The sequence below is a fragment of the Aricia agestis genome, chromosome 13 (genome assembly GCF_905147365.1).
Source record: "Aricia agestis chromosome 13, ilAriAges1.1, whole genome shotgun sequence".
NCBI lineage: Eukaryota > Metazoa > Arthropoda > Insecta > Lepidoptera > Lycaenidae > Aricia > Aricia agestis.
The window spans coordinates 9,210,857-9,223,869 of NC_056418.1; the positions used below are offsets into that span (position 1 = coordinate 9,210,857).

At 34.3% G+C, this 13,013-nt stretch overlaps 1 protein-coding gene across 1 annotated transcript in view; it reads left to right on the forward strand.

Annotated features, from left to right (window-relative positions):
- LOC121733126 (probable WRKY transcription factor protein 1) overlaps nt 1–13,013 on the forward strand; it is a 64,916-nt gene that overhangs the window by 19,855 nt on the left and 32,048 nt on the right. The gene's annotated exons all lie outside the window — the stretch shown is intronic.

The window sequence follows — 13,013 nt, forward strand, 5'->3', positions numbered from 1 at the left end:
TCTACGAATTTTGTGTTGTAAAACGATAACTTATCTTATAAACAATGGGATATTATAATCAATGTTCAGTGTACGGATGTAAATCTGATTCAAAAAACAAAAAGGATTTAAATTTCCATAAATATCGGCACACAGTTTACACTAAAATCTTGTTGGCCTTGGCGGCATGTATTTGCATCTCTGTTTTATTGTTTACGTTGTAAGAAGTGTAACAAGGAGAGAAACAATACAGAATAAATTAAAAATCTGTCAAATACCCTGTTACATACGAGTACTAATTAGTACCTACCTATCCAGGTACACATATCAAGTGTAACATACCGCGCCCTTACCGCGCACGTAATAAGAGTTTTGAAGTGCTTCTGTTACACCTGACGTGTGATTAATTATTATTGGATATTTTATATATTCGAAATTTCGAATGCGTCTTCATTATTTTAATCCTTCGATCGTAATTCGTGGATCCTTGGAAATCTATTGTTATTCTATTGTGTCTCGCTCACCGGTGGGCTTATGGAGTTATGGGGCTTGATGGGTTAATTAATTTTTTAAATAGAGAACTAAAATCATCTAAAAATAAAGTTTCACGTACATATCTGGCAGTACGACATAATATGTACGATTCATCTACCGGCTCAAAAATTTCCTTTCCACTCCGACGTGCCTCTTCATCAAGATCCTTCACATTTCTCACATAAGGTTTTCTTAAACTTGAAATGTATGGATCTGAAGTATATAGAAGCGTTTTAAATACGTCTTCATTTGTAGCTATACGGGAACATTTTCTGCCATGGTGCAGGCAGACATTTTAGCATAAGTATTTGTGATTTCGATTGTAGAAGATGGTGGATAGAAAAGTTATTTTATTTCTTGTATTTTGTAATATTATGGGGGAAACATTGTACACTTTCTTTCGTTGGTTAAATTTCTTAGGTACATATATTGTGCTTTAGTTGGATCCAAATCAATAACAGCACTCAATGCTTCTGTATCAGATAAAATCTTCATTTGGTTTGACTCTTACCACATAGTCGAGAAAACTTGTTTCTTTTCGCTCTCAGAGTTTCTTAGCTCTTCAACAAGATGAGCCTCTGCATACTCACCTAAGGCTAGCAGTCCATGCAAAAATGCGTTACAAATGTGCTCAAACCCATATTCTTCTAGTAAAAGAGTGTGTTTCCTTTTCTTTGTTGATTCTGAGGAGTCTCCATAAGCAATGCACGGTCTTCCTCGTTTACCAGAAGTTGATGGCAGTGAATGTGCTTCAGACTCCGGAAACTGTACTCAATATTCTGACTCCAGCCAGCTTGTATTATTCCGAATAAATTTGTCCTTTTTCCGTGATGCTTGAGCCCAGCGCTTATTAAAAGAAGGCAGAATATGTCTTTGAATGTCACCAATTACGAAACACAAGTTGTTTTCAGAAACATTTAATGTTTGCTGTAGAACTATGGACAACGATTCCAAGGTTCTGCTACGCTCGATATAAAGAATGATCAAATCGCCCTTAGTACAGTTGAAAGTTAATAAAATGACCAAATACTAACAATTTTAATGACCAATTCAAATAAGTGTCACTTAATATGAAATACACTCTGAAGTGTGCAATTTGAAGATATTTGCTTCATATACAATACTGGTTTTTACCGCAAAAGATACCGAATTATCTACTCCGACCGCTATCACATTTTTTCCCATAACTTCCCGGACCGCAAACTTCCGCAGCTGATTTTTTTAATTTTTCATTTTTATGAATAGTTAGGCTATCAAATAACACATAAAGTTGCGCGTGGGGAGACGTGGGTAAATGTGAAAACCTTCGACGAAAAAAATAATTGAAAATACGGTAAGTATGTCAATTTTTAAGTACTTACTCAAAAATAAAAAGCATATTAAAAAAAGTTAATAACTCATTATTAAGAACATAAAATATCCTTTTTAAAAATGTATAAAACCACATGCATATGCTAAATACTTTTTTCACAATATTAATTTGAATTATGTGTATGCAATCATTTGAATGATTGCATAAATTGTGATATTCTTAAAAACGATTCATGATAAAATTATGCTCTAGTTCTACCATTTTCAATAGCGCGCCCGTTAACTAACGTATTAATTGGTACTACTAATATATTATACTAGCTGTTGCCCGCGACTTCGTCCGCGTTAGCATAGTAGATCACATCCCAAGTATTATTTATTGTACAAAAATATTCATTGTTAATATGTGTTCTTAATTATATGAACATAACAGATTAAATTGGGTTTTATTTAGAATAAATGATGTTCCTAAAAGTAATTTAGGTGATGGTTTTCCTTTAAACAGTTGTAGTATGTTTGTTGAACTAAGGAATTGTTAGAAGATTTATTCGTTCAGTAAAACAGTTTCGCAAATAACTTTAAATAGTTTGCTGAATTCGCATTATTTAGGGTGCATAATTAGTGTGCAAGTCAGTATTTTTGGTGAAACTTTCAAATATTTTGATCGAGAAAAGGGAATATACAGATATTGATTTAAATACATGCCATTATTTATGTGCCATACTCATATTTCGTTGCGTTATGTGTATCCGAACTATATTTTAGCCGGAGTGAAAGAACTGATTAAAATATTTTTTTCCACCGGCTAAATAGTTCTTTGTTCAATAACAACACAATCATAATTTTTTTAACTGACTGCCTCTCATCTATACTATACTATACTATTAATATTATAAATGCGAAAGTGTCTCTGTCTGTCTGTCTGTCTGTCTCGCTTTCACGCCAAAACTACCGAACCGATTGTAATGAAATTTTGTATACAGATAGTCTAAAGCCTGAGAAAGGACATAGGCTACTTTTTTACTGAAAAAAGGGTTGTAAGGGGGTGAAAATACGAAAATTTGTTCAAATTAAGTTAGTTCCAAAAATTCATACTAGATGGCGCCGTGCGTCTCTTACATCGCGTTAACGCTTGCCCAACATCTTTCTATAAGAGGTGGTATCATCATGCGTTCGAATTTCGATTGTTATTAATTGTTTTTTATGTTATTTAGTAAGTCAGTACTTTATATTATAAACAGTGACCTAACCTTAATGATAAATAGTTTATGGGTAAAGTTGTGTAGGTAATTGGGGGGCTAAATAAGCTTTAAAATTTGGCATAAAATATAAAGTTTAATTTTAAAAATGAAATATTATGTGCACACTGCACAGCTGTTTTGATTTAAGGGGTACCAGGGTTTTTTTATAAAAGCTTTTGACACCAATTTTGTTGACATCGCGCGCTATAAACTAAAGTCCACGCGGACGAAGTCGCGGGCAACAGCTAATGTTTCTATAAACAAATTTTTAAATGTAAGTACGTAAGCTTTCTTATCAACAAAGCTGATAACAGTCAGGGTTTCGAACCGACGGGAGCATTTTGATTGTCATTATTATTTAGGTGTCGATGGGAATAAAAAAGAAGAGTTACTTTTAGTCTAAGAGCCAGTTTACACAAAACGCGATACAAAAATTTGTTTCTCGGGCATCATTTTAGTGGACTTACAAAAAGCTTAACAGTCAACCGAAGAAAAAAAAAACCGGCCAAGTGCGAGTTGGACTCGCCCATGAAGGGTTCCGCAGCAGCAATAAGGTTTATTTTTATGAAATTAAAAGGTTTTTGATATTTTAGTTGATTTAATGAAAGTTAATTTAAGGTTTACCATTTACGACGTATAAAAAACTACTTTCTAGATCTCGTTCAAACCGTTTCGTTGATTGTTTTTATAATAATGTACAACATATATTTTTTTAGAGTTATCATGCCCCTACTTTAGAAGTTAGAGGGGGGGACACACATTTTACCACTTTGGAAAAGTCTCTCTCGCAAACTATTCAGGTTAGAAAAAAATAGTATTAGGAACCTCAATATGATTTTTGAATACCTATCCATAGACACCCCACACGCATAGGTTAGATGAAAAAATGTTTTTTTGTTTCAGTTGTACCTATGGGGACTAGGGCATGGCGGTATTGGGAATCTTGCAATACCGGTATTGATTTTTCAAAAACCGGTTTCCTGGTTTTTCGGTATTTTTGCGGTATTTCTTTAATTCATCAAAAAAGCGCTAAATCCTTTATAATTTAATCGAATAAACAAAAAAAAAACATTAAATGTACTTGTTTTTTTAATGTTTGACAGTTCAACAGTGTTTTGTTCCTTACTAAACAGAGATAGAAAGGATTTCATCTAACAATATACAAAAAATCAGCTGGGTAGGGTTCCGTTATAGGGTTCTGTAATCAACAAAACTTGGTTGACTACTGAACCCTAAAACGGAACCCTAACAAGCTGATTTTTTGTATATTGTTAGGTTCATGGGCGTACCCAGGTTCTGGGCCAGGGGGGGGCAAATTACTCAGGTTCTAGGCCAGGGGGGGGGGGGGCAAATTACGCAGATTCTGGGCCAGGGGTGGGCGGCAAATCAGATTTTTTATAAGCTAGGTGTTTATAAAGAATAAAAAAATAATAATTTTTAGTTGTAAGAATATTGTATTGCAAACAAATGGCAAAAATTCGTTTTATTATTTTTAATTTTTATAGATGAAAGTACTAGATAATATACTTAGTAGGGTCGTCAACATGATCCAGGGGGGGGGGGGGGGGGGGGGGCAGCTGCCCCTCCTGCCCCCCCCCCCCCCCCCCGGTACGCCCATGGTTAGGTTAATAGTTTTATAATTTAAGAGTAACATTGTCCTACAAATAGAATAATCCATATTTTAGTACTATCAAGTCAAAGTATGAAATCCTTTCTATCTCTGTTAGCTACCATTTTCTAGATTTTTCCAAAATAAAAATGTTGTTCGTCTAATCAAAATGAAGCTACTCACAAAAAATTTGCTTGTTTGTAATAAAAAAAAAATTGTTCTAGGGCTGCCGTACCAGTTTTTGTCAAATTAAAACCATGATTTTGCTTAACTAACTTAATAAGTAACAACTTAAGAAAAAGCTTTCAAAATACAAAAACCAATACTCGACACTTCAGTTTTTAGGGTTTCTTAGCCAAATGGAAAAAACGGAACCCTTATAGATTCGTCATGTCTGTCTGTCTGTCCGTCCGTAATAAAACCTGTCCAGTAGCCCAAGTACGACCGGTTAGTAGTTTAGTACGTCCGGTCCTTTAGTTATTATTTTTAATGTAAAACAATTAAAATTATTTTGTCAAACTCGTTTCGGCATGTTATTTTTTAATACTTCCACCAATTTATCTGGTCCAATCTTAGAGCATTAAACCAGTTAATGCTCTAAGGGTCCAATTTAAAAACAAATAGAATTTGTTCTCTGTCTTAAGGCCATCCCCGGAGCAAACGACCTTGACCATAGTTTACATTTAACGCGTTGCGGAGATCGCACAAAAATCCTATTTTTTTACTTATCTTAGTTCGAAATTGATCTAAAAATAATTTAAATCGGGGAATATGTACTTAGTTAACGAAATTATCTATCCATTGTCGAGTGTTCAAATAAACGTAATTCGCTAGGGAGATGCTGAAACTATGCAGTATGCTTCAATTTTAATAAATTGGTATTACTTTGGAAGCTAATATCATGGGTATATTAAACAAAAATAGAAAATTTAAAACAGGGAAAGGAATGTTCATGTACTGAAGATTATAACTTTGTAGCATTCAAATTATGAGTTTATGGCGCAGCGCAGACGACAGACTATCCGCTGCTATCCGTGACGCACTTTTCAGTCTGTGGAAATAGAACCTTAGATGTAATTATATGCAGTAAGTAGTAACGCACACGACACCCAAAAAGCCCGGCGCGTTACTGCATAATATAATTCACTGACCTCCATAATTATACAAGTATAACGGAGGTCAGTGGCATAATTGCATAAGTTCTATTTCCACGGACTAAAAAGTGCGTCACGGATAGTCTGTGCTGCGCCTATTAGGCTCTAAATACGGTAGGCTATGGAATCTCCGTAGGGGAGGGCCTTAATTCATATTATCTCCTCTTCTTTGCTCCCATTAATGAGTGCCTCCTGGGTGGCATCAATGACGCTTAGAAAATAGTAGTAGCATCAAATAAGTACCTAGTCCAGTCTAATTCGTCCTAGGTTACGAAAAAATCGTAACATTGGAATAATTCGCATATTATAGCTGAAAATTAGTAGAGACGTTAATTATACACCATTATAAATAAAACCTCAAAAGTCCCCGGCGATCCTCAATTTTATAATATTAACTAGAGGTTCCGCGCGGCTTCGCCGACGTAAATAAGATATTTCACAAAAAAATTTGTCCACAAAAAAAAGCCTATGATCCTTCACGTGATTTACTTCTTATCTGATCCAAATAACAGAAAAAATGCTTTAGTAGTTCGAGAGGTAAGCCCATTCAAATAATTTTCCCCCGTTTTTTCCACATTTTCCTCTATTTCTTCGCTCCTATTAGTCTTAGCGTGATAAAATTTATATTAATAATCTTTGTAAATTAGCCCTACCTCATGGAAGAATTTTCACCTATGCCGACGATACAGCTCTTCTCTTTTAAACTGACTCATGGGAGGAAACATTTCACGCCGCTCAGCTAGGCCTTAATAAAGTCACAAAGTGGCTTAACAGCAACTACCTTACACTAAACGTAGACAAGACAAACTTTATTTGTTTTTCCCTAACTGGAGCAACGCAACCCACACCCTGCCTAAATTTAATAGTACATTCGTGTTCTGGAGAATCCACAAAATATGATTGTTCATGCCTGCCTCTAGCGCGCACTGAGAGCGTTAAGAGGATTCCACACCGCCCTTTTTTCCATACAAACGTTGTCCCCTGTTTCCTCCCTGGATAATGCTAGTAGAGTTATAATTTTTTTCCTGAATATCTACGGCCACTAATACAATGTCCCTATGTTTTCTTTTTTTTCATAATTTAATTATTAAATAAGATATGAACGTTCAAAAACCCAAAAAAATGGCCAGATTTTCCGCTGTGTTCAAGCGTCCAGAAAACAGATTTGGCTAGATTATACAAAAAAAGCAAAACATAGGAACACAGCTCAAGCCTTTTTTTAATCTTTAATGAAAAAAGTACTTAAATCGGTTAAGTTTTGGAGAAGGAATCAGGGGACAACGAATCGTTGATTTTCTGGATTTTCTGCAGTTGTCTCTATCGCGTTCGGCGGTATAGGCTTGAGGTAAGGGAGACAGCTATAGATATTACACGTACTTTTTTTTCATTTCTCTAGCCCCTGTTGTATCCTCTTAAGTATTTAGGAATTTTAATTGACAATAAAATGTCATTCGATAGCCACATTAGCACTTTTGTTAAAAAAGTCCGTAAACTATCATTTTTATTTTATAGAATCAGACACATTTGTGATGAAATTCTCATTAGAAAAATATATCTAGCTCTCGTCCAATCTCTCATTTCCTACTGTATATTTATTTGGGGTAGCATTCCGAAAACCAAATTGTTGCGCCTAGAAAGATCCCAGAGGTGTATACTAAAAGTTGGTTGGAATTTGCCAAGGCTATACCCGACAACTGAGTTATATAAAAAATGTAGAGTTTTAACCGTACGCCAGTTGTTTATTTTAGGAACTATAATTAAAAAACATACTACTCTAGACTACGACAAGTATCTAAAACAAGCCAATTGCCGAAAATTAAAGATTTGCCCTGTTGATATCTTTAAAACCACTTTTGCACAAAGATTCTTTTGCTTCCGTGGTACATTCTTATACAATAAAATTAATAATATTCTTTCAATATATCATGAAAATAAATTAAAATGTAAATTAAAACTAATAACTTGGTTAACTGGTTTAAGTTACGAAGACACGGAAAATTTATTATATCGACGAAAATAAATAACATAAAAAAAGATAAAACCGACTTCAAAAATTGTACGTAATAGAGAATTTAAATTCACTATCTCAAAAACTACTTAACCGATTTTGGTGAAACTTGCATCACTCCCTAAGTTGAGCTATTACATACATACATATCAAATTGATAACCTCCTTTTTTTATGTCGGTTAAATTATCTGATACACACACACACACACACACACACACACACACACACACATATACACATAGTTAAGTTATATTATAGTTGTTACTTTGTTACTCCATTGTTTGTGAGGGGGGCCTGGGGTACCAATATACAGGCCTTGGCTTAGTTTGGGCTCCATGTCTCCCACAAATTGCATAATATGTAATTTTTTGGGAGAAATAAACTTATTGTTATTATTATTATTATTATAAAATATAGCCTATAACCTTCCTCAATAAATGGACTATCTAACACTGAAAGAATTTTTAAAATCGGACCAGGAGTTCCTGAGATTAGCGCGTTCAAACAAACAAACTCTTTCGTTTTATAATATTAGTATAGATTTCACAGAAAACGTACACTTTCCAGAAAAAAAAATCTCACCAAAAACATTTTCATGTAAAAATGTTGCCAAGATGAGAACATCTAAATATTAGGTATAGTTCGTCGTGTCAAAAAGTAGTGAGATCTCATGTAGAGCCAAGTTTCTAACCTTACATACTCAGCCCTAAATCTAAAAACCTTAATTTTACCCTAAAGCGCGGCAAAATATTTGATAATAATATAATGTGTCAGCTGCACGAGAAGAATCTAAAAACTCTACACTGTACGGTGTTGCCGTGCGAGAATTTACTCGAGAACGGCTTCTGTACTGGGTGGTCGAAAGAAAACACTTCGTCACTATTGTACTATTAGCGGGGGTCGAGGTAGACGCGATTTCCGGCCAGCCTTTCTTCTATTTCCGATGTAGCGATGACCCAATAATTCCCCAATATTTTCCCGATTCTTCTTATCTTGCTGTTTCTTCTAGGTAGGCTGGCTCGGAGCGGTCTGGTTGGCGGCCGGCCCGGCCCTTTATTTATACTAGGTTTAAAACAATGGGCCTGACCTGTGGTCCCGTTATCGGTCCCGTTATCACCTCGCCCCCGCCAAACTTTCTTTATTGTTTCTAAATATTTACACGATTTTATACAAACTTAATATGCTATGTTACTAATTCTAAACACTATTATACTATATTATTTACCTATTTCTATTACAATATCGAACATAAACTATTAAAAACTACGGAAAATCGGTAAAACAAAGTGACTTATCTAGCTATCTCTATCTATCACATGCTACTTTGTATATATATCTATCCTACTCTAACACGAAATTTACAAATAACAGTATAATTATGCTATTTTTACTATTAAAGCTATTTAAATTTAACAGAACTAGAGATAAAATACAAATTAAACAAATTAACTATTAAATGTAAGTATTACACGACTATTAAACTATTTGGTTTTGGGAATAAGAGACACAATACGAGATCATTTATTTCCGTCTCACTCTTACATGAAACCTATAACTATGAATTAAATTAAAGTATTTTAAACCTATTACTATTATGAACAAACTAAACTATAAATGTTCTTGTATATAACTAAACTATAAAATCTATATTTTCGTCGTCTCGTACATACACATTAGTCAAAATCGGTGGCTTGGCCATTTTGTTATTCGTCAGGGCTTTGAACTTAATCATATTATAGCGGATATACCGTAACTAATGATAAATGGCCAGGCCACCGATTTTAACTAATGTGTAGAGTTTTAAGATTCTTCTCGTGTGGTTGACACATTATAATATTACTAGCTGTTGCCCGCGACTTCATCCGCGTGGACTTCAGTTTATAGCGCGCGATGTCAACAAAATTGGTGTCAAAAGCTTTTATAAAAAAACCCTGGTACCCCTTAAATCAATACAGCTGTGCAGTGTGCACACAATAAGTATTTCATTTTTTTATATTAAACTTTATATTTTATGCCAAATTTTAAAGCTTATTTAGCCCTCTAATTACACAACTTTACCCATAAACTATTTATCATTGATAGATTTAAGGTTACGTCACTGCACAGATAAAGTACTGAGTTATTTAATACCGTAGAATAGATATAACAATCGAAAAAAATCGAAACATAAATGTAAGATGATACCACGTCTTACTTTTGAGCAAGCGTCAGCGTGATTTAGAAGACGCACGACGCCATCTATTATGAATTGTTGGAACTAACTTAATTTGAACAAATTTACGCATTTTTACCCCCTTACAACCCTTTTTTCCAGTAAAAAAGTAGCCTATGTCCTTTCTCAGGCTTTAGACTATCTGTATACAAAATTACATTACAATCGGTTTGGTAGTTTTGGCGTTTGGCGTGAAAGCGAGACTGACAGACAGACAGAGATACTTTTGGCGTTTGGCGTGAAAGCGAGACTGACAGACAGACAGACAGACAGAGATACTTTCGCATTTATAATATTAGTATAAATTATGTGCACACTGCACAGCTGTTTTTGGGTATTTTGATCAATTAAGGGCCGCGCTACACCGGAATGGCAGCGGCGAGGCGAGCACTTTCAGCGCTGCCATTCCGGTGTAGCGCGGCCCTAAGAGGGGTACCACTTACCAGGGTTTTAAAAAGTTTTTAAATTTGATACAAATTTTGTTGACGCCGCGCGCTATAAACTAAAGTCCACGCGGACAAAGTCGCGGGCAACAGCTAGATATGAATAAAAACAATATTATATAGTAAAGTAGGTATGATTAGTTCTGTTACAATAATAAAGTAAAAAATAAAACGCCATCTGTTTTCATATATTAGAATTAAAATGTTGATTGCATTGATATATTTTTTGGATGGAATATAGGCCAACACGGTACACTCGAACTCCTTTATTTTAGAGCGCCTTCTGTTGTCAACTTGTCACATATATTAGAAATGCAGTAGGAGTTCTATAAGATAAGATAGATTGATTATTATTATACGAAGTGATTATAATATAAGAACTATAAACAAAAACATACTAACTAATAAGTATGATTAGTTCTATGTTACAATAAAGTAAAAAATAAAACGCCATCTGTTGAATCGTACTAGAACTAAAATGTTCATTGCATCGATATATTTCTGGATTTTTTATAATATTATACATAAATTAATACATTTAAGATTTTTGAAATATTATTTTAATACACATCCTAGACCCAGGAACATTGAAAACTTTTTGTTCCGCCTGCGGGACTCGAACCCAGGACCCCCGGGATGAGCGCTGCCTACGCGCAGTGCAAATTAATTTTCATCGATATTTTCATGGAAATAAGATATTTTCCCACACCAAAATGTAGCCTATGTCCTTTCTCAGACTCTAGAATAACTGTGTACAAAATTTCATTGCAATCGGTTCAGTAGTTTTGGCGTGAAACCGAGACAGACAGACAGACAGACAGAGATACTTTCGCATTTATAATATTAAGTATGGATATGGATTAGAAATGCAGTAGGAGTTCTATAAGATAAGATAGATTGATTATTATTATACCAAGTGATAATATTATTAAACATAATATTCTAACGTATTAAAAACTATAAACAAAAACATAATAACTAATAAGTATGATTAGTTCTATGTTACAATGAAGTAAAAAATAAAACGCCATCTGTTGAATCGTATTAGAACTAAAATGTTCATTGCATCGATATATTTCTGGATTTTTTATAATATTATACATAAAATATATTTAAGATTTTTTTTAAATATTATTTTAATACACATCCAAGACCCAGGAACATTGAAAACTTTTTGTTCCGCCTGCGGGACTCGAACCCAGGACCCCCGGGATGAGCGCTGCCCACGCGCAATGCGAATTAATTGTCATCGATATTTTCATGGAAATAAGATATTTTCCCACACCAAAATGTAGCCTATGTCCTTTCTCAGACTCTAGAATAACTGTGTACAAAATTTCATTGCAATCGGTTCAGTAGTTTTGGCGTGAAAGCGAGACAGACAGACAGACAGACAAACAGACAGACAGACAGAGATACTTTCGCATTTATAATTGCATCGATATATTTCTGGATTTTTTATAATATTATACATAAATTAATACATTTAAGATTTTTGAAATATTATTTTAATACACATCCAAGACCCAGGAACATTGAAAACTTTTTGTTCCGCCTGCGGGACTCGAACCCAGGACCCCCGGGATGAGCGCTGCCCACGCGCAATGCGAATTAATTTTCATCGATATTTTCATGGAAATAAGATATTTTCCCACATCAAAATGTAGCCTATGTCCTTTCTCAGACTCTAGAATAACTGTGTACAAAATTTCATTGCAATCGGTTCAGTAGTTTTGGCGTGAAACCGAGACAGACAGACAGACAGAGATACTTCCGCATTTATAATATTAGTATGGATATGGATTAGAAATGCAGTAGGAGTTCTATAAGATAAGATAGATTGATTATTATTATACCAAGTGATAATATTATTAAACATAATATTCTAACGTATTAAAAACTATAAACAAAAACATAATAACTAATAAGTATGATTAGTTCTATGTTACAATGAAGTAAAAAATAAAACGCCATCTGTTGAATCGTATTAGAACTAAAATGTTCATTGCATCGATATATTTCTGGATTTTTTATAATATTATGCATAAAATATATTTAAGATTTTTGAAATTTCATTTTAATACACATCCAAGACCCAGGAACATTGAAAACTTTTTGTTCCGCCTGCGGGACTCGAACCCAGGACCCCCGGGATGAGCGCTGGCCACGCGCAATGCGAATTCATTTTCATCGATATTTTCATGGAAATAAGATATTTTCCCACATCAAAATGTAGCCTATGTCCTTTCTCAGACTCTAGAATAACTGTGTACAAAATTTCATTGCAATCGGTTTAGTAGTTTTGGCGTGAAAGCGAGACAGACAGACAGAGATACTTTCGCATTTATAATATTAGTATGGATTATCAAATATTTTGCCGCGCTTTAGTGTAAAATTAAGGTTTTTAGATTTAGGGCTGAGTATATAAGGTTAGAAACTTGGCTCCACATGAGATCTCACTACTTTTTAACACGATGAACTATAATATTATTGTTCTCATCTTGGCAACATTTTTACATA